General features: G+C 37.9%; 1 long non-coding RNA gene across 1 annotated transcript in view; it reads left to right on the top strand.

Moving 5' to 3' along the window:
* Positions 1 to 7,578, top strand: part of LOC148224297 (uncharacterized) — a 38,076-nt gene extending 30,498 nt beyond the window's left edge. Inside the window, exon 3 of the long non-coding RNA XR_015802305.1 lies at positions 7,456 to 7,578. This is a non-coding gene — a long non-coding RNA (uncharacterized LOC148224297). The remainder of the gene's footprint in view (positions 1 to 7,455) is intronic.
* The last annotated feature ends 18,020 nt before the right edge of the window (positions 7,579 to 25,598 follow it).

The following is a 25,598-nucleotide window of genomic DNA, read 5'->3' as shown; positions in this document are numbered from 1 at the left end:
ATTGAGTGAAAGAAATGCTCACTGAGGGAGCAGGGATTTTCCCATGCATATGCATATACATGCATATAATATTCCTGATTAGTAGTCAGTCTATTAAGGGCTACTAACTTTTGAAAAGTCTGCTAATCCTCTGCTAGCTCTGTGAAATTCAAAGGCTAAATGAATATCCTGATCACATGTGGTGGCCCTGGTACAGCTATCATATCTGCTTTTCTGAATGACATCTTGTAAGAATCTGCTAAATGAAAGGACTCTCCATTCCATGACTTTGAAACCTCTTGAATTTGACACAGTTTGGCAACAACAGAAGCATCCAGATCAAAGATTGTTCTTTCATTTTCCCCCCATATCCCTTCCTGTTTCCACTATTCATGTTTGTAGTAATGCTAATATGTCCATGAGAAGTGTCAGAACACAGAGCTGTTCACAAGGAGGAATTCAAACTTAAAACTCCATCCCCACCCCAATACACACATTCTACTGAAAACCACTATATTTTACATTATAACTACATTAATCCTATAACTGTTGGTGCAAAGGATTTTGCTCCTCTTCCATCCTCCTGACTTGCAGTAGCTGTGGCTCAAATAGGGGTGTGACATGTGACTGAGTGGTATGATAGTTCTGGTAGCTAAACTGGCAGAGAATGCCATTAGGATAATTTAGCTATACCATGAAACTGCACTCTGCAGGGCTATTTTGTGTTTCTTCCTCACATCCCTCATCTAATTGTCAAATTAAGGTGTATAAAGTGATGTAAGGTACACATCAGTAGTTTAGGGCCTTTATATTTGCTAAGAGATGCCTGATAGTTCTGGGAAGTGTGTGTGAGGGGGAGAAAGGTAGTAAAAAAGAATAGGGGGAATGAAGAAGGAATAATTTAAAATCATTTTAACCCACTCATCTAGTCTAACTGTCTGTGCCTTACACCAGCTTAGAAAACTTTGTCTCCAATTCCCAATATACAACATCACTGTCTTACTTAAATACCTTCAATTTAGTTCTGCATGTGCCTTATCAGTTTTGAGAAATGATGAAATGAGATATTATAACTCCCCTTATAACAGGCTATTTTTCCTCTTCTTATGTACCAGAAAAGCTATTTCAACCCGTTTAGCTACATCTTATTGTGAATTCATTATGAAAGGTATTCCTGGTATTCTTCATAATTTTTGTTATATTTTCCTTCATTTTAGCTCAACTTCTCCTGTTATTAGCCATAATTTTTCTTAGCACCATCCCCTTGGTGCTTTGTCCTTTCTATGATATGCATTGCCTCATCATTACTGAATTTAAATCTGAGCAATTTTTACTTTTCCTCAAGTTGCTTCTCAGTTAAACTCCAAAAGGTCAGAACATCTTCTAGAGTTTAGATTCTTAATCACATTCAAGCAACTTAAAAGAAAAAGTTACTGATTTAAAAGCTTCCCATGATAGTATTTGTAGTCACTAGTAAAATATTTCAGTCACTAATGAGATGCACTTAATAAAGAGGCTTTATTATACAGATAATGGAAATTTAATTTATTGTAATTATTTGGTTTTTTCAATGGGGCATTTGTAATCGACATTATTGTAAATGTCATTAAGATTGGATGGCCTATGTGCACCATTGGTATGTGTAGATTACTTCCTCCCTTCAGAATGATGGAAAAGCATCGTTGCCTTAGGAAGCACCACAAACATTTGAGATATAATTTGGAATGAGGAGGAGTGTACTGATAACAGCATTAAGTTGCACCTTAAAGCTACTTATTTCTCATTACCTGTAAGACTTGGTTAGTACACTCTCCCAGAGCCATAGCTTCATGTCTATGAGGAGGGAAGCTTAACAAAGTTTATGGGAAAAAAATATCTAATCTTGTATATGTTTGCCAGAGTTAGAACCTGTGTTGCCATCTGCACTGTTTGTAAACCAGCAAACACAGGGGTTTTACAACAATGTGTGCTGATTGTGATGCTGCAAATTCTTCCTCTTGCAGCCCGGATTGCTGCTCTTTACTCATCCTAATGCTGCATGGCTCATCTGACATTTCTTATAGGTAGGTGGAACTTGGAAGATGTTACATAGCACTAATAAATTCTGAATCTGTCTGAAGGTTGTGAAAATCAGTGCTTTGAGCTAAGGACCGGGCATATAAATACAGAGCAGCACAACCTCTATAGTAGTTATCTGGTAGTGTTGCATAAAGAAGACAAATTACAGGGATCCACTTCAAAAGTCCTGGAAATTGGGAAAATATCAAGAAGAAATGCTTAGAATATTTAGTTTTAACTGAAGGGAGCCATTCTCTGCGCAGAAGAAATGACTCTATCTGCAACAGTTAATACTTTCCTGTTACCCAATGTGCCAGCCACTAATTCCCAGCAGTCCAGAATCAATGCACTGCATCTGTGCGATAATATCACACCAGAAGCTCCAAAGGGTGGAAGGGATGATGTATTACCTAAGAAATTGTGTGGGAAGAAAAAAACAGATGAATACAAAAAACCTGAAAGTCTTGTAATGGCAACTACCTCACTTTAGTAAAGAAAACAACTCAAAACCTTTCATAGCAGTAGATGAAAATAGGTAGTAAAAGATTTGGTCTGGCCAAGCATGTTAATGGATGCTATCTGCATTATCTTTCTTTGCCTTGAACTTTTCATAGTTCTGAACCGAGAACTTTTTTTTTGTAATTTGGTGTTTTCATAGCAGTAATGGAGCTGCTGTAGCTGTGATAAAAGGGCTACTGTGTCTAAAGCTCTGTGCTTTTTCTTTTCCAGTTAAGTTGGCCTTGCAAAAGATAAATAGGCTAGACTAGAATAGAGTACTTCAGTTGGAAGGGACCTACAGAGATCACGTAGTCATGTGCCTGAACAATTTTCAGCAGACACTGAAGCATGTTGTTGTTAAGGGCTTCAGTGGTGCCTCCTATGTTCCTAAAGGAGAAGGTAGTGTTAAGGGATCTGTATTCTGGAAAACTCTTTACTTCTGTTGCTGTTGTGAAAAGTGCAAATTAGAACCATTCCTACAAAATGGGGGTGGGGATATGTATTTGGGGACAATTTGCCTATGATTGTGTTCAGCAGAAGCAAACTTAATTTGGGGATTTTCTGTAATATTGAGCATTTTCATCTAAATTTTATCATTCTCCTAACTTTGTGGTGCACTTAGCTTCTAGAAATTATGACAAAATATCGGTGCATAAACATCATCTACTCACTATTGACCCAACTTATCACTGGAGGTAACACTGGCTAAAATCCCTGCTGACTGGCACATTTCTGTGGGTGAGCCGTGCAAGGACAATGGCTGGTTGCAGAAGGAGAGGGGAAGCGTGACTTCACCATCTCCCTTCTATGCATTGAAGTGTGCTTTAATGGACAAAGATCCTCCTTCAGCCAGTGTGACTCCTCTATACTCAGTCTCATCTGCCTTGCCTTCCAGTTTTGTTACCTTTCCTGGCAGGTTCTGGAACTCTACCTGTATCCATCCTTTTGGTCAGAAAATTTACCGACCCTTCTTCTTGGGTTGTCTACATCCACTCCTGTGTTCCCCCTCTGCCTTTTCCCAGGTTCTTTTCTTTAGCATGACCTATATAATTTGCTTTTAATTCCTGTAGACCCTGCTCTTCATCCAGATAATCGGCTCATTCAGGCCTGGTCTTGCACACTGGGGTGTTATTTAGTACATGCCCCCTGCAGCACTGACTCCCATTTGCCATTTATCTTGTAATAAGTGGTCTCAGTTACCTCTCAAGACACACTTGGCCTGAAATGGACAAAAGCTCTGTCCTTTCCTCTAAATCTTTCAGCCTTATTCAGCCAGAACCAGGTCTCTTTGGCATAGCACAAGTCACAATTCCTCTGGTCCACATCTCCTCCTCACAATTATTTGTAGCATTTGATGCTCTCCTGTCCAGTTCTTGGGAAGCTTCTGGGCTCTGACAGTGGTGGAAAGAGAAATGCTCTTTGTTCAGGTGCTTGCAAATTCAGGAAAACTCCACTTGACCTAACATAGAACATCCCATGTAAGGAGTAAAAAAATTTTTTTTGTTTTTTTTCCTTCTATGAAGAAGAAAGAATGTTATTTCTAAATATGGTGACCTTCCACTATATCAACTGTAACTTTTAAAATCCATATACAGCTAAACTTTGACTGACTTCTTGCAAGAAAAAGGCTTAGCATTCAACACAGGGAACCCAACATCTACTAACTTGTAATTGCAAAAGTGGAGTCAGCAGGAGTAATGCAGTCTCTTTAAGTACATTATTGTGTGGTTGTTTTGTTTAAACAGCTCATTTTTAAGCCAGTAGAGGTAAACTTTAGCAAACCAGTGAAGAGTGAAAAGCAAGATCCATAAAAGGAGATGTTAAGAAATTTCAGTTGCTGTATTTTTCACACAGGCAGTATTTTGTAGCTAGGGAATTACTCAGTTGTAATTTTCCTGCCCTTTGCTTCTTTATTGTTCCATTCCAGACAGAAAGTCCTAGGAGAAGTTGAACATTGGTCTGTGTAGTACAGTCCAGAGGAAAGAGTTTGTAAGTGGCATGAGAGTATCTAGTAGTGGTTATTGCACATAGCCCTCAGAGTCTGTAATACTCAGGAGGTGACTGTATCCTGGGCCAGGTAAATTTCATGTGAGTGGGGTGCACACAGAGCTTGTGCGGGTTTAGTTACTTTACCTTTGACAGAGTGGACTTAGGGAGCTGCCTTTCCCTGAGGATTCTTTGTTTATTTCAGGGGTGGAGGAACAAAAAGGCAGTCATGCTGAGCATAGGTTGTTCACAAGTGAGTGCACAAATTACACCGGTTCAATACTTTTTGTTCCTGTGTTTTGTTTTATTTTTAACATTCGAGGTTCATCATGACCTGTGCTGTGTAACCCTCTGCACTGTGCCCTCCCACATCATAGCATAACCTTGGCTTGCAGAAGGAGTTTCTTTTAGTGACAGACAGCAAGCTTCATAAACTTAGGTGTGTATACAAAGCCACAGAGCACAGATGATGAGGGGCATGAACCAGCTATTTGCAACTCAGATGCACATATGCTGATATTTTTTCTTTTTTCTCCTAAGGTTTTGTCCATAGTCTTTTTTACTTTGCTAAGGCTCATACAATAATTTGTATGTTCTGTTGAGGAGATCAGAATCTTCTGTTTCTCAACAAAATTTGATTTCCCATCTGCTTCTGACAGATTTCTCTATTCAGCAGACTCTGAGAAAGTCTTGTCATTCTTGACACATGGGAAGATATGAGCATAACTCATGCCCTTTTAATGTTCATGGGTGTTGTCTGAATACATCACTGACATTAAAGTCTTAACCCTTTTTAGTCTAAAAATTGACATTTTCAGAGCTTAATCTCCTCTGTCTGGCTAATGTCTCCCCTGTTCCACCAGATGTATGCAATGTCACTCATTTCAAAACTGTTTGCACTGTGCCTTGGAAGCTGTAACATCTTTAAATGGAAGTAATTACAGACTTATTCAGGGGCTGTCATGCTCCCTTTGCATCTTTCATCACTGTTACCAGTGGCACAAGGAAGTCAAGAAGAGAGTGTTCTTTTGTTAGGTTTTGCTTGTTTCTTTCCAGATCAGAGAGACCCACTCTTAATACTGTCCTGGAGGCCAAGGTGGTAAAGTACAGGTGATCCAGCCAATACATTATTGCTGAATATCACTCTGTGTCATGTTTCCTTCTCTCAACCCTCATGAGTTATCACTGTTAAGATTAACTCTTTCTAATCTGTTGCTCTGACTGTACTTGCTGCTTCAGTTCCCCATCACTCTTGATTATTTTAAACTGAAGAAGGGCCATTGGATGACTGGATAAAGCTTATTCGTTTTATTTTGCTTTGTTCAATTGCTTTTTTACCATTTTTATTATTCTAAATTTATATGGTAAATGTTTGTATCCCCTTACCTCTTTCCCCATAAATATAGATTGTACTTGCTATAAGAATTATTCCGCTAAATCAATTATGTTCATTCAAAATAATTAATTTAAATGAGTTAAGAGTCAGACAAGTTAAATGAACAACCTGCTTTGCTATTGATTCTCGTCAGAGTTGTCTATGAATATGATGCAGCATGATAAGAATTAACTAGCAAATTATTTTGATGGGTGAGAAAGGCTATGTGTGTGAGGAGCATTTAGATCTCTATATATTGTTAGCAGAGCTTACTTAAGGTGTGCTCGCTCTCTTACTCTGTTTTTTTCATCACCAGCAGCATCATCATCACTTTAAGGTTGAAGTTGTCTGTGACTACTAAGTTCAGCTTAAAAAAAAGCCTGTTTCTGTGGAGCAGCACAAGTGGGAGAGTTTAACTAGTAGTAGAGCTTTTGTTTTTCACTTCTTTCTTAAGAACATAGCCTGGTTGCCCACTTTTCTGTCTGCTGGCTTAATGCCATCTTGTAATAGAAGAAAAGATAATTCAGAAGTTAAGGTACCAGTCTGGGGTTAGGGTAATCTGTATTTGGTTCCCTGTCATGACAACTGTCCAAAATTATTTTAAAAGTTTGTGATGCAGGTAGGATATTTGGTCTCTTTCCAGTCAGTGAGACCTGTGCTCCTGCAGTTTCCTTAAACAGAAACAGGCAATAAAAGAACTCATTAGTCTTTAAAAACAACACTGAATAATCTGTTAAACATGAATAGCATCATTTCCAGAGGCATGTGGAAATTAAGACATTAAAGAATTTAAAGCACTTAGGTGTTAACGTAGCTGGTGCAGTTCTAAAAGAGAGGACTTATTTTCTTAGGATGAAAAGGCAAGAGTTTATTTTTCCAATAAAAGACTTGCCTGCATACTAATGTTGGCTTGTTCGTTGAAGAGCATAATAAGTAATATAATAAGCAGTGCACATAATTTAACTGTACCATCTTCTACTTATACACTTTAGTATTTAAGTCAATATAATATTTTTCTCTTTTTACCACTCTATCTTTGCTGTTCTGCAGATACAATATGAAATGCTTTCTTGAAATCCATATAAAATTCTGAACACTCATATATTTTTATTATACAGTCATTCTGGGTTATATATTCCATGCAACCTAAACTCTTTTATTGGCAACATTTGATGCTTGGATGATGTAAGGAGCTGCACACTGGCAGTCAGATTTGTTGGCTATAGCACTGCTGAATTTATGTTTCTCTAAACTGTTCTGTCACTTTAGCTCTCAATTAATGGTTCTAAGTTCTGTTTTAGTATACTTTGTGTCAAAATCTTGCATAAATTCCAAACCTAAATAAAAAGAAACCTCAACAATGTTTAGAGTTTTACAATTCTTCTTGTTCCATTGCCTTCTGAGCATTGATTTATTTGTTTAAATTTTATTTTAGAGAACCTTTTACTGAAACTGCTTTTTTCTTTCTTTCCACTTGTACTGAATAGGTAATGTTTTATAGATGTCATGTCTATGTTCTTTTCTCATTCAGAATACTCTTATGCTTTATTTTACTTCAGGAAGAAACATCCCTGCACAGCAAAAGTGGAGGAGAGAATGTAGCAAGCACACCACATGTAGTCACAGCTCTGAGGAATTCATTATGTCCATGTAGGATTGGTGTTATGTTAGCACAGGATGAGGTGAGTGCTAGCACCTTTTCACAGGTTTTGATGCCTGCACAGTCCTAGGTACCTTGTCATTTGCTTCTGTGCTGGCTTTTTTTTTTTTTTTCACACTTGGTTGTAAGCTTCTGACAGAGCTTAAAACTGTTCTGAAAAATGTTGCTGCTTAGAGCAAGAATTGCACACCTTTTTGAAAGAAGGGCTTTGCATCATTTTAATAGCTGCAAGAAAGAAAAAGAAACACATGGGTTACAGTTTAAGAGTTATTTGAAATACTGGGGTGGCAGTGAAAGTACCTGGTAAATTACGAATTTTATAACAGAGGGTTTGATCTGTAGTGGTTAAAATGAGGAAAAAAAGAAATGGCATCAGATTGGTAATCCATTTTTGGGATACATGTGAAATTCTGTATTCGGAGAGGAACCTTGTTAATGCAAATGTTTCCAAATGTCATCCTCAGATGGACTGATGGTCTCATTTTGGGCTTTGTCTCCTGTGGTATCTCATGTTGGTCTTGGTGTTGTCCTGAATAGGCTCCAGCTGGCTCATCTTCAGTACCCTTCCTAACCAGAATCATCTGTACTTCATCTCCAGCAGGGCATTTAGATACCTCTAGAGCTTTGTTGCACTGCACAAAGCAGTGCAATCATACCTTGATTGCTTCCAAAAAGTTGTCCTTACCTAGGGCTGTCAGAGAGTTCAGAAGTGTGAAAGGGGACGTGGAAGAAATCAAGACAAGGACTCATGGGTTTCCTGCTTCCACACTGGAGGCCTGCAGGGTGGGTGGAAACAATGCCGGGAGTAGGGTTATTTGGAAGACAAGAGTCTCCAGACTGACCTCAACCTGTGGAACTTCTGTGCTGAGATGAATTGTCGTTTAGGATCGAGGTGAGGGCCTTGGAGGACACTACAGCCTAGGTGGAAAACAGATATTTCCTTAGGGCTGACTCTAAACTAAACACTTTCCAGGACTTGTAAGCACAATGCTGTATCCACATATATCTCTCAGGACTTCTTAGGCAGCATTTAACAAGACATTGCATGTGGTGTTATATTGTTACAATTTATAGAAAACTGTCATACCACTTACTGGAGAATGCTCATAAATCATACTCAGTAATTTGATCAATAGAACATTGCAACACAGCTACAGTACTTTATTGAATAACACAGCTTCATTAAAATTCTATAAGAGCCATCCCATTCATTTTCAGAAGCCTCTTGAATTCCAAAGGAGCTTTTTTCTTTCCTCCCTATTATTCCTTATAGTTTTTTTTAAAAGAACAGTTTCTGTTTAGCTAGGTGTTGGTGGTGCTCTCGTCTCTGGCTCTTTATGAGGCCAGGAATATCAGCAACATTCTCCAAGTTCTGTGGACCAGATCCAAAGTACACTCCGCAGTCAGTGAAAGTCTTTTCATTTATTTAAATAAATGTTGGCTCAGGCTCTGTAGTAGTGGCCAACTTTTTCTCTGTCATAATGGTCATGACAGTGCTTTTAAAAAGTCTGTCTTTTTCCTTCTTGGTAAATGGACCATATGCCAGCATCATAATTGGTTCAGAAAACACTGTGTATATGTTCAAAGGGCACTGAATTGCTGTGGTTATGGAGAGCTATCAGACGTAGGAGGATGTTTCTGCTGAGCCACTTAGGCACATGTTTACTGTTGGTATTGCTGTCTCTTCCTGCTGTGGTGATAAGTGCACTAATATTTTTCTTTTTTTTCTCCAGTGTTGCTGCTTTTTAAGTTATTTCTGCTTTGGGCTCCAAAATAGCTTATCTAAGATTATATATATAGGATGTTGTGTCTGTGAATAATATAAAGAATTTGCTGCCACCTTCATTATTTTTCCAGTATTTCTACTGAACACAGTTGTTTAGTCACTTCCAATATCATATTTAATTTATCAAAAGGAAAGTGCAGTAAAATTGTAATGTAAAATCTCTGATTAGGAGTGTGAAACTGAAGGCTTGGAGTTTTTCTTTGTTCTCATGATTTTTACCCCGAAAATGAACTCATCTCTTATTCTCTGAGCTTGCTTCTAGAATCTGTGCAAAACATTCTAATGTCAGTCCACATGGTGGGTGCAGCCCTACTCTCTATGCAACTGTGTGGTTTAAGCACAGCATTTCTTCTGTAGTGTCCATAGTGTTCAATGCTAGAGCCATGGAAGTAATAATGTAACAGTACATCAACCAGCTTCAGTATTTGGACCTCACAAGTCTCACTCAGCTTTCTTTCTCATGTATGCAAAGTTTGATGAATCCCTCTTACCCACAGGAAAGGGAGGATTGAAATAGCCAGGTGTATTTAAATAAATTAATAAGACCACCTAATGCATGATACAGAAGGCAGTCTGACTTGGTAAGGGTGGAAAGCTCCCCAGCTATTTCTTGTGTCCAAACTTTGGACAGCTTGACAGGGTTTTTGCCCTTAAATAGAATTGGGTTAAAAATATGGATTTGAGCCAGTGTGATGATAAAATATGATGGGTAAGGAAGTGTGAAACTTCTATGTATCTGGATTTACCTTTCCATATTGTGACACACATGCTCATGGTTAATTAAATTACTGTGTGCCATGTTAGTGATGTGCTCTGTCTCAACTAATTCACTTTAACCAACTAATTCACTTTAACAAACCTTTGATGGGTAGTTCACTCCAAACACTAGAGACAATCTGTGGGAAAGATGAAGGGTATTTTTTTGAATGTTTAGTAAACAGGCACTGGAGATGAATACTAGGTATACATCAGAAGCAGGTATTTTAGTGGACATATAAAAAAAAGTAGGCAGAATATAGGAGACAGTGCTCTTCTAAAACCAAGTAGCCCTTTAGCATGTTGTCCCCCATTCAGCTGGTGACAAGGAAGAGCTCTTGCAACATTTTTTTCCTCCAGCAGGAGTTTTCCAGGCAGTGTTGCTGGTCTCTGGGAAAATGCCTGTTCATGTACATGAGACTTATATGGAGGCTTATCATCTTTTGAGTATGACAAGGAAGAACAGAGGCAGACAGTAAAAACAACTAAATTAATTAAAACTTAGAAAACAAATAAGCAAGTCCACAATAAAAGAAAAATAGGAATGCAAAATAAGAAGAACATTAGATGTTGTTTGTTGGGGTTTTTTTACAGAACTGAGCAATCCCTAGACATAAACTCTTCTCATTATGGGTAAAGGTCCACTGTGATGCTAAAGGACATCTGACTCTGTGTGGATTTTAGGTCACTTTACTGGGAAATACTAAGGACAAGCTCAGTTTTTGGGTTGTTTACTGATCCTGGGAGTACGAAACATGCTTGTTCACAGGTAGTGACATGCAGGGCATCCTGTCTTCCTGAACACTAGAAGTAGACTGACCTAATGGTAAATGAAATTCATTCCCTAGTAGCTTTCATATACCACTGAGATCATTGCAAATTTGTCACATGTTGGTTAAAATGTCTGTCACTGAAATACCTTGTAGTACAGCATGCCTTATCCTGGTTCAATTGTAAGCAAAAACTAATAGAAGAATAGAGAAATAAATTTAAAAAAAACCAAAACAAAACGTGATTCAAAGCTCCCCCACCCTTTTTATGAGTAGATGGAAACAAGAATTGATATTAATTCAAAATTATCTTCTGATTACAGTCTCAAGAAAGGTATTATGCTAGTCTTTTCCTTACATTTGGCCCTCTAATTTAGCCTCATAATAAAAGTTGATATCTGAGTGAAAAGTTCTGTGTGTAGCACTCTTATCCAGTATATTTAGACTAGGATTGGGTGAAAATCATAATATTTGCTACTGTTACCAAAAGTTTGTAGAAAAAGGCTAGATGAGAATGTATAAGTATTTACAGTGCTCATCGACAGGGTTTCACATTAGAGTTTATTGCTCAGAAGTGTCATCCTTGTTTTGCACCAAGCGTTACTCATAAATGCTCAGCTTCTGTGTATTACTATAAAAGAAGGAAAAATAGGCATCTGAAAGGGAACAGGTTCTATCTCAGCACATGTTGACAGAGGAAATGTGATATCCACTTTAATCTTTTGAAGATACTCTTCCTCCATCCCTTCATTTCTCTTCACTTATAGCTTTTCCTCAAACGTTAATACATGACCATGGCATGCCTGTTGCCTCTACCTGCTCAGAGGTGTAGACATCACATGTAATTACAATTACAGTTATCGTATGAGGAACTGTGTGAGGGGTCTGCAATAACCCTGCAAAGTGCCATGTGCTGCAGGAGCAGTAAGAGAATTTCTCGCTTTGGGGTAAGTTGATTACTACAGAAGGGATTCAGCTCCTCACTTTGCCTACTGCCACCTCCATACCTACCATGTATGCTTTGTTTTCAGGTTTTGGGGCTCTGAATTTCTTTTAGAAACCTCCAGGAGTTGCCTAAGAAAGCTCTGAGCTCACTGTTTTCACTGATCTGATACAAAAATACTGTGTACTTGCATCCTACAGATGATGAACAGAGAGAACCAAAACTGCTTGGAAGATGCTCTAAATTAAGTTGCTGTCTTATGTTCACACGGAAATAGTGCCACGCTTATATGCCTTTTGTCAACTCACAGCATGGGTCAATGCTGGCTATCAGCCTCTGTGTTCTCTAAATTTGGCCCATTAAACATGAAATACATGACCACTCTAGAGCATGAGTGAATGTTTGGATGAGAGTTTTTCACTGACAGCTTTTACAAAAATAGATTTTTTTGCCCCTTAAATTGAACTAGAATAGGAATGGTGGTTGACACATTTTTCTCTCAGCTGAGAGAGATTTTTAATGCATTCTGGATCAGTGGGGTGCAAAAGTTTGATAGTTTCTTTCCACTGAGTGCACAGAGGAGCAAGAAAAGTGCTTTTTATCTGCTGTGTTTGTTTGTTCAAACTTTGGAGCTGAGCATTTCACTTCAACCTTTTCTCATACAATACCTTATGCTTTCTCCAATTTCCACTTTGTTAAGTGCTGGGATTTCCTTGATGTGGTAAAGACAGTTTTGCAAACCCAACACCGAGAAAGTTGATAATTAATGATAATGAACTGGTCCTGGCCAAAGAAAAAAAACCCAATCTGTAATATCTTCTGGAAAAGTGACATATTACAGGATTCTTAGTGCATGACAGAGTTATTGTGAAAACTGAGAATATTCAAGTAGTGAGTCCACTATGTTTTCATCTGGCTTATATTTTTTTTCCTATCAAGAAGTACCACACTACTTCAAGGTTTATCAAAGAAATCATGGCATGACAAAAGCTTTTCTGCAGAATGTCAAGGAAGGTCTTGTAAACTCTTCCCGAACTAAACTTTCTACTCTCTTTATTAATAGTCTCTCAAACTTTATCCATGCATTCTCTGCATTTGTGCATGCTCTTACCCTTATTTTTGATAATTACTTTCTGATGTAACATTCTTACAATTTCTTTTTATTTGAAGTACTCCAGGTGAAGGCTGGTTTCAGAAGTTTTTATTTATGTATCTTGTGTTTGGCCATTTTTATTTTTTTTTTTAATTAGAGATTTCTTCTTTTTCCGGAACCACTATCTATACTCAGACAAGTGGTTTTTTTTTAAATGGTGGCAGTTTTTGCATAAGCTGTTACTCTGTCTTAAGACAAAATTTCTTCTAAGTGTTTAAAAGTTGGATCAAAGTCCCTGATGGCTTCAAAGAGAGCAAATCTGGACCTTGATATTCAAAGGATTACAGGATTATATGGTTTTGTCATATTTGTTATTTATTGACTAAGTTACAGTGATAATGACATTTCCGTTCCAGAAGACACTCAATCTATAATCGTGTATCTTAAAAAATGTGATCATCAATTTCCTATCTCAAGATCAAACTGCCTTATCTATGGGCTGCTGACGTCTCATTACCAAGTCCTGTTCTTGTATTAGACCCATCAGCCCACAAAAATCACAGGTTTAAAATGTGAGTGTTGGCAGAAATGGCACAGAAAACTGTGAGGCAGAGTTATTCAGCTTCAGTAGGTATCTAGGTGATTCCTAAATAAAGGTTATACAGAAAAGCTCTTGCTAAGGCTCTAGGACTCATTGTGATAAGACAGTGCTGAGGCCAAAACCAGAAACATAATACACAAAAAAAAACCCCCAAATTTTGTTTCAGAATCCCCCATTTCAATTTACACGGAGTAGTGTGACTTAATGATTTTAATACATTTAAAATGTATTTAGATTCAACTATTTTTGAACCATAGTGGTATTTTAGTAAAACTGTTAGCAATTTGAATATGGAAAAAGGAGAAAAAAATTCAAAATACAAATAAAAATTAAAATATTTAGAAAGTCATTAGAGAAAAAAAATTGAGTCTTAGCAATGCAGATTGTGTTCTACAGATTCTTAGTTGTCATCCTAAATTAATGCTAGCATTTTTAGAGTTCCAAATTAAATAATGTATTTCTTCAAAACTCAGACAAATCTTAGCAGGAAAAGAAAAAAATCTGAATTAATTTTTTCATTTTGTAAAAATACCAATTGACCCTATTCAAACTAGTTTTTTATATGAAAATTGGTTTTTTTATATGATAAAAAATATGTCCAATGCTGCTCTGCCTAGACATTTTTGTAGCTTTTTTCCAAAATGAAAGATTTTCTACTCAAATCTGTGGAGTACCAGTACAGAATATTTGGCTACACTTCAACCCATTCTTAGAAATCTGTGGGTTACATTTTGTATGTTTGCATTAACACAACTACCACCACATATCTACAGGCAAGAAATTATTAACCTGCTGCCGTCAGACCAGCAGCATGGAAACAGGAAGGTCGTGTGACTGAATGCAGAGCTTGTCCCCATCTGGGTCCTGCAAGTGGAAGCTTGAAGCTGAAGTGATAATTCTGGTCTTTAATAATGATACAAAAGGAAGAGATAATATAAAGAGGGAACCAAGGAAGGTATCCTTTTACGTGACTTCTTGCACATTCAGCTTCATCACTAGAAATGAAATTTCTTGGTTTGCTTTAGGTTGATTTTAAATATCAGGTCACACATTCCTCTAATAGACTTTTAGCACAAGTGTGTAATTGTAATTGATCTGTTTTTGGGGTGGATTGCCATAGGGGAGTATTAACTAAGAGTAAAATTGGCTGACTTGTGTTCCAGATGTCACGGCATCACTATGAAAATACAACAGCAAGGCTGCTTTTTTCTAAATTTCAATTCGGTAGCCCTCAAAGACAAAATATGATGCCATCAGTTGTGGGCATCTGCTTCGATATCAGCCAGTAAATAAATTTGGAATACTGAGATGTCCTTGATCTGCCACAATATGACACTGGTGTTACTCATTTCAGGTGGATCTTTTTAGAAACCTCTGTGACGTCTGTGTGACAAAAGGGAAAGAGAAATATAGGTACTTCCTCTTTTTTTCTAATCAAGATACTGAATTTTTAATCTCAGGGGAAGTAACAGCAAATTTTCTAAATGGCAGAAGACAAGCAGTGTTTCTATGTGCATATTTTTTATAATTTATCTCATACAGAAAATTTGAACTGCATGGGTTACTACTCTTAGATTATTGTATGATTTTCCTAAGTTCTATTTGCTATCTATTAGTTGTCTAAGTTCTATTTCCTATCCCATGTACATGAGCAGGGATGTAAATGGAGAATCAGTCTGCATTTGATGTTGGATGACTCATATGCTACTTAAGTCATATTTTAAGCCTTTTCATACCATTGGGCTGAGGAAGCAGTAAGATGCTGGGGGTGGTGGCAGAGGCAAAGGATGAAGGGGTGACAGAACCAATGAAAAACCATGAGCAAGCTCCCTGGTACATGGAAAACTCGTTCTGGAAGAGAGAAACTGTTTGGCCAAGGCTGAGGGGTTAGTGTGAAAAGATGGAGAGTTCTTTATATGACTGTGTGTCACAGAACGTACCTCAGGCTTTAAAATCGAATAGTTTACGTAAGTTTTATGCACTGGTTTGGAATTTTTTTCATCAGTATAGGCCGACTGGGTGAACTTGCCCTGCTTCTTAAAGCTCTTAAATGTCTTTTGATAGATGTAAGTAATATCTTTTATTGTTCGTGAGCAAGAGGGAAAGACAGGGGACATACAGGAACAAGAATGAAATAAGACTTTTATGGAAGCATCAGCTCAAACTATTTAGAGAGATTTGTGTTGTTGCATTTAATTTCCTCCAGATGTTCTTGCAAAGGTTTAACCTGGATTAGCCTGGGAAGGTCAATGGAAAAGCATATTTTCCTGATTTTCAGAATAGGGGAGAAAGGACCCTTATAGTGCTCATCTGACAGCTTTACAATTACCAGAACAGTCATTTGTTTTGCTTACAGTGCAGGGAGGAGAATTTTTGGAAGAAGCACCACCACAACAGCTATTAAAATTCTAGGGGCTTTCCTGCTGTTCAGAGTCCCTGAAAAGCCAATGGGGAAAAGGGCCTCTGTGTTAGCATTGGATTAAGATTGTATTTAATCTGGGTTTCATGTGACTAAATGTTGACGCTGACTGAAAGAGAGAAAGAACAAAGAAAATAAGAAAATGCTATCACCAGATATAGCTTAAATTAGCAGCATGTTTGACAACATCAGCAAAGTCTGAAGTTTCTTGTCAGTCTTAATCGACTGTTTTGCAAAAGATTTATCTTAAGTGGAAAAGTAAGTAATATTTGAAGATTGAGAAGTAATTGCTCTGTATTTAATATGATAAATGTGGTGGGAAACTTAGATGGTTTATAGAAGTCATATGAACTAATATGTGTAAGATATGGTTTTCTAGCCTGGGGAACTAGGCTGTGTAAATTGCTTATCTGAGTAGTGAAGATTGAATATATGGGGGTTTTCCCTATCTTGTCTTACTCATCACATCTTCATTTAATCTTTACCAATGGTTCTCCTGTTCTTGGCAAGATTAGTGGGACAGGTGTCTGTTTGTGTAGCTGCTTTTCTGCTCAACCTTCACTAAGACAAACTGAATTGTGAAAACCTATTAGCCCAGAAGGGCTAGTAGATAAAAAAATTACATTGAATGTCTTCTCTAGAATCTTCCTATGCCTCCAAAGACCAACATTCAGCTGCCTTTATAAAGCAAATTAAAAATAAATGCCATATCATAATACAGAGTTGAGCTGCTGGAAAAAAAGAAGTTATTGTCAAATCCATGGTAGTGAGTGGCTTTCCTGTAAAAAGAAGTTGGTTGTGAATGTTTAGATAATCTTTCACTATCTTCTCCAGTGCAGGAAAAGTGCCAAGGTAGAGATGTGGATGTTACTGGTGTGCTAGACAAGCATTTCCCCATGTTCCTTTGCTTCAAAGAAATAAGATTGAAGACCAAAAATTCTTTTGGTTTATAGTGAAACTAGAATTTCCCAGATCTCAGTTTGCATGTGTGCTATTTTGCTGCCTTGGCCAATTTCAGTAAAGTTTAGTTGAAGAAATATACTGATTAAAATAGAAACTTACTTCCCTCTCTTCCATCCATTGGTCCCTATCTTCCACAGTGGAAGTAAGAAATATTAGTCACTATTAAAAAAAATGAAAAGGCAAGAATTTTTCCCATGGTAGTTGGGTGAATTTTTTATTTCCCATTTATTTGTTTGTGCTCTTGCTTCACATAATTCTGTATAGAAAATAAGTACACTCTAAGATTTACTCATTTACTTTCCACTGCCTGTGGCTCTTCTTTCACATATAATATCATGTTTTCTTGGCAATGTACTGCTCTTTGCAACTGTTTCCAGACGGGATGGGGACCATCTTTTTGAGTTTTATTTAGAAGTAAACAGTGATGGATTTTCGTGCTGTTTGATGAGAATCACACTATGTATTTGTGAAAAATTTCAGGCTTATAAGTGTTTTGAAAAATTACTATGCAAATACATAAGAAACCATTGTAGTCTAACTGATGACCATTCATGAATGAAAAAAAAATAAATAAGACAAAAATGAGACAAAAATGTATCTGCTTCAATTGATTGGAATAGAAACTTCTCTAATCTCTTTAGACTTCAGGGTCGCTAGATTGGAGGAGCCCAGGGGAGAGAAGTCAGAGAGTGTCAGTGGGACTTGGCAGGGTTTCTGGAAGGCAAGATGCAGAGCCATCAGTCATCATCATATTTATCTGTACAAGCCTGACTGCAGTCACTACAACACAAGGGAGTCAGATTTGTGTTCCAGTATGATCTGCTCCAAATATAATTTCAACACTTTTAATTTGTTTTAATTTGCTTCTGTGTACGAAGGTGAATTTAAATGTTCTTTTTCTAAATATTTTTACAGAATTCTTAGGGTTGGAAGGGACCTCTGGAGATCACATAGTCCAAACCCCCTTCCAAGGCAAGATCACTAGAGCTGGTTACTCAGTACCATATACAGGTGGCTTTTGAATATCTCCAGAGAGGGAAAGTCCACGATATCCCTGGGCAGCCTGTTCCAGTGTTCTGCTACCCTCAATGTAAAGAAGTTCTTCCTCATGCTGAGCTGGAACTTCTTTGCTTTAGCTTATGTACATTACTCCTGGTCCTGCCACTGAGCACCAAAAGAGTCTGGCACCATCGTCTTTACTCCCACCTATGAGATACTTGAATGTATTGATGAGACCCCCTCTCAATCTTCTTTTCTCCAGACTGAACAGGCCCAGCTCCTGCAGTCTCTCCTCATAAGAGAGATGCTCCAGACCCCTCATCACCTTTGTGACCCCCCTGCTGTACCTTCAATTGTTGTCTTTCTTAAACTGTGGAGACCAGAATTGAACACAATAACCCAGATGTGGCCTCACTAGGGCTGAGTAGAGGGGGAGGATCACCTCCCTCAACCTACTGACCACACTGTTCCCTATGCATCCCAGGATCTCATGGGCCCTCCTGGCCATAAGGGCACTTCTGGTTCATGGTCAGCTTGCCATCCAACAATGACTTGTCATCCACCTGTCATCCCAGATCCTCCTCAGCAGAGCTGCTCCCTAGGAGGTCAGTCCTCAGCCTGTGCTGGTACTTGGGGTCATTCCTCCTCAGGTGCAGGACCCTGCACTTGTCCTTGTTGAACCTCATTTTGTTTTCCTCTGTCCAACTCTCCAGCTTATCAAAGTCCCACTGAATGGCAGCACGTGGATGAGCCATTCCCCCCAGTTTTGGGTCATCAGAAAACTTGCTTAGGGTGCTTCCTATCCCTTCATCCAGGTTGCTGATAAATAAACTGAGTAAGACTGGACCCAGTATTGACCCCTGGGGAATGCCACTGACTACAGGCCTCCAGCTGAAGTTTTCTCCACTCATCACAACCCTCTGAGCTGTGCCATTCAGCCAGTTCTTGATCCACCTCACTGTTCGTTCATCCAACCCATATTTTCTGAGCTTACTTATGAGGTTGCTATGGGAGACAGCATCCAAAACCTTGCTGAGTCAGACAGCAACCACTGCTCTTCCCCCATCCTGCCATGCCATCATAGAAGGCTATCAGATTGGTCAAGCATGACTTCTCCTTGGTGAATTCATGCTGACTACTCCTGATGACCTTTTCTTCTATGTGCTTGGTGATGATGCTTGACATAATAATCTGTTCCATCACCTTTCCAGGACTGAAGGTGAGGCTGACTGGCTGGTTTCTCAAGTTGTCCTCCTATTTCCAGGTCCAGAATTGATAAAATCATCAAAATGGGCAAAAATAAGAGTCTCTCTATCATGTGCATCCAGTTATGGTGGGAATAGATGGCTGAGATTATCTAACTGTCATCTGTGCAATGCAACAAATGTTTGCTAGCACACCAGAGAATGTTTTATTCCCTCTGAAACATAAGTCCTGTGTAATCCATATCCTAACTGAGAGGGAAAAGAAATAACACCAACCAACTGTAGATATTTGTTCCCCTCCTGACTCATTTTTTGTGCCAGTGCCCAGTGACTCTTCCTCTCCATCACGTCTTCTCCTCCAAGGGTCTGCATTACCCTGAGAGAAAAGCTATCTTTGCCAGAAATGTATTTAAAGCTCTTGAACACAATTATCAGTTCTCTGCAGCCTTGCAAACTCAGTCTTTGTGTGGTAACAATTCACTACCAAATCATACTGATAAAAACATTCCCGTGTGGAACCTATGTATGTGCTGTGTGTGCCAATGGCCACTGTGTGATGACTTCAGTTGGTGTCACTGTGGCAGACTGATTAGGGAAGAGGTAGAAAGGGACAAGGAAACTGAAGAGAATTAAGAAAAAAGAAAGTAAAAAATAAACTCAAAACACAAAGCCTTCTGTGCTGTGCAGAAACCACATTCAGGCACATGTGAAATGGAGAGAACTGAGGGTGGTAGAAAGCCTTGGGCTCAATGCTACTCTTCAACTCTCAAACTGCAGTTTTCCAGCAGGTGCCTTCCTGTTGTTTGTGATGATTTGTGACATGTGGTTAAGTGTAGCATTTGATTTTCCTCAGAGGTGCTATGCATTTCTGTGTGGTTTTAAGCTCCACAGTTGGTCATCAAGAGAAAAATAATGACTTTTTGTTTTCTGCTTATGTCTTCAGCATAGGAGAACACTGTGATAACCCAACAGCTTTGTCTTTAAGTGATGTTTCCGCCCATTAATTTACTTCTATTTTTTTTCCTAGTAGCACCTTGGGTAGCAGTAAGAGGACAATAATCTCCCTTTTTCTTACCACAAGTGTTCGCTGGACCACTTTCTATTAAGAGAATGTATATTGGCAAACATAATGTAATCAGACCGGGGACTCAAGCTGAAATTGAGTGCATTTCTTCTGCATTTATTTCAATTCATGACTGTTCACATGCAGATGGGTAGTGAAAATGTTTAATTTCAGTTTATGTTGTTAGCACAATCCTTATAATTTAAGCATTAACTGAACATGCTCTGTGTTGATGTGGAGCAGTCTTGCATGTCCAGTTTTCATAAGTGGGGTTTGGAGGTGAGTTTTCTTAGCAGGTTCCAAGCATGCTAGTTACAGAAACATATTTGCATTTGATCAGCTACAGTATAAAAGATTATGTTCCCAGAAATCTAGCACTAAAAAAATTAAATGAAATTAAATAAAGTAAAAAGTATTTTGGAATAGCAACTTTTGTGTAAAAGTAGATGACATTTTTATGGAGATGTTATGGAGATGTAGATGTGACATGATTTCTTGCTACCTTTCCCAGCAATCTTTTTTTTGGGTTAAGTTGTCACGCACATCTTGTAAACTTAAGGTTTTGATTCTAGTATTCGTTTGTCATGAGAATCTAAATGCACCAAGTTGTTTTGACCTGAAAGCCCCATGGTAATAATGGGTTACACTGCTTTTTCAATGTATGTGGCATGCAGCATTCTGCATCTACTGAGTATTATTCTCTACATCTTCAGCCAAGCAGTATAGAGGGTTCTAAAATATCTGATTTGTTCGTTAAAGTGTTTTATCCTTTTAATGATCTTTATTGCTTTCCATCCTATGAACAAATGGATTTGTTTACTTGCACACTGAATCATGGGTATATGACACATTTTCTATCCCTTTTTTCCCTCATGTTCACATCATGATTTGCAACCATTTAGAGCTTGAATAGAAACATGCAAGTAACTTTGCATTTTGTCCACAAGAGTAGTGTGATTTATTTATTTATTCATTTGCTTACAGGAGAAACAGACCATTAAGATACACATCTCATTTCCAATTTAGATACCTCATAAATTCTGCTTGGCTGATAAATTAATGGAAACGTCTAGGGATTTCAATCTGGGAATTTCTGTCATATAAAACATTCCTCCTTCCCCTGGGATTTTATTGACTTAGAAAGAAAAATACAATGCCCCATTTCTGTAAATCTACTTCGGGAGGTAAGGGCCATAACTCAAAAGGTATTCAGAATGAGGCAGCAATGTAGTGTACTGTACGATATACAGAACAATAATTGATTTCTTAGTTCACCTGCCAAATATAAATATAATGCCACCAAATGCAATTGGTTGTGATTAAATCAAAAAGAAAGATTTTCCTTTTTTTTATAAGGGAATAAGGTTTCAAAGTTTCCTTTATTGTCAAAGTCCCTGATTTCCCCTGTATTGTTTATTATATTTTTGTTTTCATCTAAGGCTGGCAGCAAATAACTTGAAACAGCTAGTTGTTATTGTCCTTTTACACTAAGAAATTGCTCACAATTAGTGCAAGGCTCTTCGATTCATTCTTCACTTTTTCCTGCAGGCTGTGAGTTCGTGTTTGCTCAGAGAGGTCATGGACATGCAAGGGAGATGGCCTCCCTCTCGTTCTTCATTGCTCAGGCACATTTTCTTTCCCCACTTAGAAGGAGAAACACTCTAAACTCACTTATTTTAGCTATGCAATGAGCATACTAATCAAGATAAGTGAGCAGGTCGCACTTCCTCACATGGACACATACATATCACATGAAACAATGACATATGCCATAGCTTATCAGGCAAGATTTGCTCATGGAAAGTGGAACGTGATGGTTCAAACAATAGGCTATGAAAGCTGAATCCAGAGTTTTTACTGAGCCATTACCATGGCCAGTAAGTATTTATTTGTGACCTTTCAGTGATTCATTTTTTTATACGACAGAAAATATTTTGTCTAATTTCTAATTTTTATGCTCTTAAATGTGAGAAGAATCATACAGGGGGATTTTTTTAAAAGTTTGACTCTCTAATTCCTATTGAGTCAGAAGACATTGAAGACTTCAGACTTTTTAAAGACTTTTTAAAGTTCTCATAAATGCTTTCAGCATCTGCTTAAATATACATACATGTACATTTTAAAATATCACCCAGAAGTGTTTTCTTTAAAAGGAATTTTTGTGAACGAGTAAAATGTAACCTACATGTAAAATCATGATGATTTCTCTCTGCTAATTAAGACAGAGGCATGGTAAGGTTTAAACAGGCTCCAAATCAAATTCACATTCAGCGTATTTTTCAGTGTTGATCATAAATGTCGATATCTCTTGATGATATGCCTCACTCCCACCCGTACTCTTCCTGCCTTATGTGAATACATCATATGACAGATAGAAGAAGGCCCACTCCTCCTTACACATGGCCAGCATGAGATCAGACCAATCTCCCCGTGACTGTAGAGATGGAAATTAGAAAGTCTTGAGTAAGTGGAGGAATAAAAGTGAGAGAGCAACGAGCTCTTTCCATTTCCATCTACTGCTAAGGTGGATGAATCTTGTTCAGCCCTGGGAATATGATGCATCTCCTCTGCACAGTGGAAAGTTCTTACTCTTCAAATGCAAATTATCTTGAACACAGATTAAATGTAACTGGCAATTACTAATACTCAGTGTATATGTCCATTTTTAGGGAAGGGGTCATGCAAAGGATTAGGGAGCATGCTTGATTCTTCCTGCACACAAAATTCCTTGGTCCAAAATTAATTTCTAGTGTTAGATTATTTGAAATACAAGCAAAAAATTACCTTAGCATTTTAAAGGACATATATTAGAATAGACATGGTGTGATAACATGCTTCTGTCGTAAGTATTTGTGACTGACTGCAGTGGAGGATGACAAGATGCTTTTGGGAAAAGTGGTCCTCAGTGCATGCAGTTAATACTTGTGTTTGGTGCTCATTGACTAGTGACTGCCCACCTTGCAGACTGCCTTTTATTTGATGATGCTTTCAAACACTGAGTCAGACCAGCTGCTCATACTTTCTGAAGAAGGTATCTCTTTATGGTTCCAACAATATGTACTAAAATACTGTATACTATCCATCCAGGGATATCTAGCTTTATTCAAAGGAGGTCAGATCAGCCTCTGGATATACTGCTGAATAAATATTCTTAGGAGAAAATTATTTTCCTTGTTATTTGTAAGTTAGCATATTGTGGTTATGTCTAGAGTAGTGGTAAACTCACCAGACTGATTATATCGTCTATTTTTTAAACTGTGTCATACATTTTCCAATTTGTTTTCACTCTGAAATAAAAACCTTACCCTAAATCATTCTTCACGGAACAGTACAAATCAATATCTCACCATAAAATCCTCCAAGGCAATTGGTCTCTGCAGGCTCAGCACAATTGCATCATCTAGGAAACCAACTCACACCTCATCTTTCTACACTCTGAGAGCTAACACAGCTTCCCTATAGCTAGCTCTGGGGAAGGATTTCAGTTCTCATTTAGCTTTAAAACTTTAAACATATCTAAAGCTGTTGCACTGGAAAGGACCAACATGTCTAGGACACTATAAGACTTCTGTTTCTGTTCCTATTGAGGTGGACATCATGGTGGGGCTTGTCTCATGGAATTTCTTTAGAGAGGATTCAGGTTTGCATCCGCATCTTCCCATCCTAACATAGAGGAGGGTGGTGGGAAGAAGTGCCCTGGTAATTTGCTGTCATATGCCAAACCCCCAAGATTTATTGTAAAGCTTCTGGACTACTCAAATGGGTACTTCTATGAAACAACAGATGCTTGATTTCTCCGTGGACTTATCTATATCCACTTTCACAGTGAATACTAGAAAAATCAATGCAATCAATATTAAACATAAACAGACAATTATGTGACTCAGAAGTGAAAGAATGCTTTTACTAAATAGCAATGACAGTGCCATTAAACAGCTCTACTTATTCAAAACTCATTTTGTGGATTGGCAAGACCACTGGATTGTCTAAGATAGAATTTAAATCCAGTTTCTCAGACAGAAAATTTATACCAAATTTTATCATGTTACTGCTGTTTGTACTCAAAAAAGGTATCTATATAGTTCCTAATTATTTCTAGGAAAAATTCAGTGCTGACTTAAGAGTTTAAAACCAGGCATCTTGACTGCTTTTACTAATTTCCTAAATTGCCTTTTGACTTTTTGTGATAGGAGTGGTTTTCAGTGTTTTGGTGGACTGAGTATCTTTAAAAGCTGGTTTAAATAATTTTCTAATTAAAATACTTGAATAAGAGCAGAAGGCAGATGAGACAGTGCAGTTTATCTTAGAAGCAGTAGTCCAAACAGGAAGCACTACCAAAGACAAGGAATATGTACCACAGACAACCAGCCTGCTGCTCCTGGGAGACAGGCAGATAGATCAGCACTGAATTCATGCCAGAAAAAACAATTCACTTTGGCTGAAAAACCAGAAAAGTTTCAATTTTTGAAATATCACCAATTTAGTTGCAATTTTTCTTGTGAAAACTGAAGAAGGATGTTTTGTTCTGTTTGGTTTACCCTAAATCCTAGGGACTGGAATTTTCAAAGTGCTATGATTTCTGTTTGTGTGTATTTGGGGTGGAGATTCATGAGAGAAAAACGAGTCTGCTTACAGGTTTTTGTTTTTTTGTAAGATGTTAAACAAATGCAATATGTTTTGTTAAAGAAGTTGTCTGTGATGGGAACTGTAGTAAGTCAGATGAGCAGCAAGGATGAAGGCTGCTCTTCCAGAGTAGGATGGGAAAAGGGAGAAATACCACCTGTTTGTTTAGAAACTGACTTATTAAAGAGTAAAGAGTAAAGTTCAGCTAGTCCTCATGTCTTTAAAAAAAAAAAAACCTGACAGAAAAGAGAAACAAAAATGTTGTAATCTGGAATAAATGGAGAAGTTCTGCCAGGTGTCTGGGCGGGTTTTTGTTTTGCTCATTAAACAGCAATAGTAAGCAGAAATAGCAAAAGGACACCAGGGTCTCACAAACTATATTTTCTCATTTTCTTGCCATAAACAAACATGAAAGCCCTTTGCTACTTTGGGTTCTGGCGGTTTCTAAAACACGGAGATAAAACCAGGGAGTGGAGGAAAAATTTCTTTGGAATATAAGTTCTTAAATGAAACCCCTAATACTGAAGCATGCTTTCTGTAGGAATATGTATGAAGCAACACTGAAAAATCCAACTTTCAGAATACAGACTCCTGGGAATCTAGAGCAGGCTGATAAGAGAATTTTCTAGGTTTGGACTGTATTTGCTGATTTGGAATAAGGACAGCTGGCACCTGAGCCAGCCCTACAAAGCTGGAGGGGAGGGCTACTTAACTTGAGCAGAAATTTAGACACACTTTTTTCTCCAAATGGCTTATCAGCTTAAAGAGTTAGTAGAACTGAAAATTCCATCTTTGCTGCTTAATATTGATCTCTTTCACAA

Source organism: Sturnus vulgaris, chromosome 3, assembly GCF_052056855.1.
Source record: "Sturnus vulgaris isolate bStuVul1 chromosome 3, bStuVul1.hap1, whole genome shotgun sequence".
In the NCBI taxonomy this organism is placed as follows: Eukaryota; Metazoa; Chordata; class Aves; order Passeriformes; family Sturnidae; genus Sturnus; species Sturnus vulgaris.
Note: the sequence above shows the minus strand (reverse complement) of the source record. Positions and strands in the feature narration are given on the sequence as shown.